The 4,985-nt window shown below is 33.6% G+C and overlaps 1 long non-coding RNA gene across 2 annotated transcripts; it reads left to right on the top strand.

The window, feature by feature from the left end:
• The first annotated feature begins 752 nt into the window (after positions 1-752).
• Positions 753-4,122, top strand: LOC149494657 (uncharacterized). 2 transcript variants are annotated; one of them, XR_016321574.1, is made up of 4 exons: positions 753-1,266; positions 1,886-1,968; positions 3,249-3,311; positions 3,423-4,122. It is a non-coding gene; the product is annotated as an uncharacterized LOC149494657 (long non-coding RNA). The 2 variants fall into 2 exon arrangements; XR_016321575.1 differs by lacking the exon at positions 3,249-3,311.
• The last annotated feature ends 863 nt before the right edge of the window (positions 4,123-4,985 follow it).

The raw sequence follows: 4,985 nt of genomic DNA, 5'->3' as shown, positions 1-4,985 counted from the left end.
TATGACTAGTGTGCATGCCCCAACATTTAAATAGGACGAAAAGGCCAAAGATGCAGGACATGCTCGCGAAAAACTGCAGACAGTTGGGAAGTTAGATGATCAAGTAAATATTGAAAAAAGGTAAAAATACTTATATATTTCTAATAATTGATTCATTTCAAGAACCACATAGCCTATTCGCATGACAGTGGTACTTATTCAATATCAAAATAAAATATTCTTGTAACAAAGAAATATATTGTAACAAATTGGTGGAGAAACAACATAACAGATTGCACGACAACATATCAGCTCAAAACCAAAGATTGCACCAACATAGGTAAATATGTGCATATACACTAATTCACCATGTATGAAACACTAATTGTGCCCAATATTTGCCTCCAACAATATATAAAATAACATTTGACCAAAAAAAATTCTGCTACAACAGAGCACTATCAAATGACCAAGTGAGAAACAAATCAGTCAAGAAAAAAACATTCAGTCCAATACAACTGTAATATCCTGAATTTTTATTTTCAAAGATTTTTCATTTAAATTTAATAAACTGACAGCGTGGAAAATATATTTAAATATTTAAATGCAAACTAATAATCTGTACAGTGATAAACCGAATCGAAAACCAATCGATAATCAACAAACCAAATAAAAATCAAGATTTGGGCTAAATCGAATCGGAATTGAACCGAATCAGCCCAAACCACTTCTAGAACTCTCCCCTCTCCCCTTATTTCCAGCGCTCACCTCACTCCCTCATTTTTTTTGCGCCTCCTGATCACCAACGCACCACCACCGACGACACCACCGGCACGCAGCACCGCCATCTCCCCCATTCTTCTTTTCCTTTCCTTCTTTTCTTTCCTTTCTTTCCCTTTCTTCTTCTCTGTGACTGCGTCTGCGTCGCGCCCCAGCAGCTCCAGCAGAAACGCGAGCCACCATCACGAGCTCAGCCACGTTGCGCCACCTCCAGGTAGATCGGACTCCTCGCGCGCCGCCTTGGTGCAGCTCGTCGTCGCAGCAGCTCTGCCAGTGGTTCTGCTCCATTCTCGACCAGATCGCGCAGTCCCAATCGTCCTCCAGCCCGATGCGCCATCACCAGCCCTCTGCCGCCACGCTATGGTTGATCTCCTCCCTCTTCCGCGCCAGTTCCAGGTGGTCTAGCCACTCCAACACGACTCCGACCACCCACTTGCAGTTCTAGTGCGCGATCCGGCACGCGTGAATCCCAATCTAGTGAAATGCGATAAGAAAAACTATATTTGGGTATGAATCAATTTTCGCTAATTCTCATAAATTAATAAATTTTGGTCAATTAATTTTATTAATCTTAGTTAAATTAATTTTAGTAATTTTGGGTTAACTAATTTAATTTGAATTAGATATTGATTAATTAAAAACATTTGGTTAGTTAAAATTAAATTCAGTATTAAATAAATTATTAGAAATTTTTTTATAATAATCAATTTATGGAATTAAATAAAAATAAATAAATAAGATATTGTTGCTGTAGAAAATATGGAGGATGGGAATAAATGACTGGATTGATTGCCCGATGGATGGGCTGGGTTGATCGTTGGATAGTTAAATTTTAGAGGAGGTGTTGCTGAAATTTCGGTAGGAATTAAATTATTTTTAAAACCTTAATAGGTAGTGCGACAAAAAATTATTATCGTTAGCAATATTATATTATCAATCATATTATTCTTATTAATAATAATAATATTATTAATATTATCGTTATTATGGAAGAGATAAACAAATAAACCAATAAATAAGAGTACCGAATTTATATAGTTTAATAAATTAAATACTGACTTTAATTATTTAACGAATAAGGATTTAATTTCTTGAATTATAATTCTTCCTTAAATTTTCCTTCTAGATGCCTGTGAAGTTCCAGAACATCAAAACAAAAGCTGAGAGCAGCAGTAATAAAGATAGTCCTTTAAAGGACAATAAAGAACTGTGAGTGGTGTTAGATAATTCGTCTCATCTGCCTGCATTCATGCATTCACGGCTAAATGTTATCATGCATTATCGCCATATTGTGATGCACTATTTATTGATATTAAATATTGCTTGATTACTTGTGATGTGATATTGCTGTGCCTTGTTTGTGTGGAATTAGGATGAAGTGGGTCACCATGGGTTTGTGAGACCGTTACCGTTATATGGATCCTGATTATGATTACCGTTACTGTTATATGGATCCTGATTACCGTTAGCCGGGTAAATGGGAGATCGGCCCCCCGTGTGCACCTACCGTTACCATTACCGTTAACCACAGGATGGCTTCTCGTCGTTGCGCACCTGATAGTCTAGATTTGATCGCAGCCCGCAGGGTGGCCTCCTGTTGTGAGCGCCTGATGATCTAGATTGGATGGAGACCACCGGGTTGCCTCCTGTTGGTATGGAAAAGAAAAGATAGAATGGAAAAACAATGAGAGGGCTGGTCAAGTGAGGATTAGACCGGTCGGCCAGTATGGGGGATCGGCTCCCTGGTGCACACGTGAGAGGATGGGCCATGTGGGAGGACGGCTCATCGGGGGTTTCGGTGACTCCACTGACAAATTTTCACGTGATGTGATTATATGAAGGTGATAATACTTGTGATTGCTGTTGTATTGCCATTTGTGTGACAAACTGCATGATCATATAACTAAACGGTAACCGGATAAAAATATTTTAGCATCTGTGTAATTGTGTGGGGTGAGAGGGTTCTCTAACCCTACTCATTGAGTTTGGCGCTCACCCCTGCCTACTATTTTTTTCAAGTAATAGAAAGAAAGGAAAGCCCTATGGAGTTGACACTTATTGTAGAAGACTGTTAATGATAGAAATAACGATGTAAATATAAAGGTAGAGTTCCGCAATTGTATTCCAATTGGGTTGTAAATAAATAATAAAAGTCCATATTAAATATATGAACTGTATTTTGGGTGCATATGTATAATAAGTTAATGGGCCTGAATCCATAATTATGAATAGAATGTGAGATTTAAATAAGTTAGGCTTACTACGGGCTTCGGGGGCCTTAAGCCCACCCAGGTCCTAGTGCCGGTCCGGTCCACGGAAATGGGTCGTGACAACAACTCCAACAGAAATGGTAAATATATGTACTCAAATATATATACATATACATATGCACACACACATGTGTGTATATATATACAGGCATCTTGCTTAATTTTATTTTCCATAATGAATATTTTGAACCTTTTATATCGATTTATTCATTATTGTAGCACAAGCATAAACAGAACAAACAAAAACCACCAACTGAAGAAACAAAAAAACAAGCAGAACAGGTATATATATATATATATATATATATATATATACACACACACATACACACACACACCCCATATTTACATGTCAAAGTACTAACAAACTTTCTCAATTTTAACTTGTTACAGAGGGCAATAAAGATTAAAAGAGTGGCAGAGAAACCAAAAAGACTAAAGAGTCCATTCACAGAGAGATTTGATTTTGCTGAAGACAAAAAGGAGTGGAAATAGATGAAGTCTGCAAAAAGAAATGAAGCAGAAATACCCACATTCGATTTGAGAATTGATATGGTTCATGAATTGATAATGAAGAAAGACAAACAGCCAAAATCAACCACATCTGCTTCAATAATTGAGCCATTGACAGTTGAACCTCAATCATGGATTAGGGCTGTAAATGAACCAAACCGTTGGTGAACTATTCGAGGCTTGGCTTGATAAAAATTCGGTTCAGTTTCTAAACAAACCAAACTTGAATAAAATTTTAGGCTCGTTTAAATAAATGAACTGAACTTGAGCATGAGGTAGTTCGGCTCGGTAAGGCTCGCGAACTGTATCATTTGTGAGGCTTGCGAACAGGCTCATTGAACATGTTCGTGCACAGGCTCGCTGAACAAGCTCTTTTAATAGGCTCGTGAACAGGCTCAATGAACAAGCTTGTTTAATAAGCTCATGAACATGTTCGTTTAGTAAGCTCATGGACGAGCTCATTTAATAAGTTCATGAACAAGCTCGTTTACATTTTTCTATAAATACCTTAATTTTGTAAAAGTTATTTTAAAAATTATTATATTAATAATATATTTAAATTATAATATAATTTTTGTAATTTATAATGTTACAATTAGTAATTTATCATTATCACGTTCACATACAATCGATTAACTAATTTAATAAAATTGTAATTTTAATCATCCTTATTTATATTTTAACTAATTTAATAAAATTGTATCATTTCATATAAAAAAAAATCTTAACACTTGGTTGTTTCTTAATTAATTATTTAATGTTAATATGAATATAATAATTTATTTTAGATAAATTAGTTATATTATAAATTAATATTTTTTAAGTATATTAATTTTACTATAAATTATGATATTAATGATTAGATTGTACTTTCATATATAGTTATTTATAAAAACTTACATCTAAATAATTGATATTATTAATTATATAGCGATGGATGGAAAATAAGAATTGAAATTACTATTGTAATTCTTAATTTTATTATTATTATTATTATTATTATTATTAATTTCTAGTACTATTGTAATTATAATTATTTTTAATTACAAATACCATTTTAATACATACATTACTTATAACTTTTCTATTTATAATTATGTATAATATTATAAATCATAATTAATACTAGTATTTTTTTTCTACATGCGTTGCACGTTATTTGTACTCGTTTACTCATTGCAAGTAAATGAAATTTAATTTATATATATATATATATAACCAACAAAAGACTAAAGACTAGACTAAAGACTAAAACAAAAGACTAAAGACTAGACTAAAGACTTTGAAAACAATAGTGACTCAACAAAACAATAATGACTAATGACTTTTAACCAAAGACTAAGAATAATGACTTTTAATAAAGACTTATGCTTTTATTGTATCTTTGAAAACAAAACCAAAGATAAAGACTTACAAAATTAAAGACTTAAGAGTTACAAGTCA

This window comes from Jatropha curcas, chromosome 7 (genome assembly GCF_041381405.1).
Source record: "Jatropha curcas cultivar XTBG-Jc1 chromosome 7, XTBG_Jcur_1.0, whole genome shotgun sequence".
NCBI lineage: Eukaryota > Viridiplantae > Streptophyta > Magnoliopsida > Malpighiales > Euphorbiaceae > Jatropha > Jatropha curcas.
The sequence above is the reverse complement of the archived record's forward strand: the minus strand, read 5'-3'. Positions and strand labels throughout refer to the sequence as shown.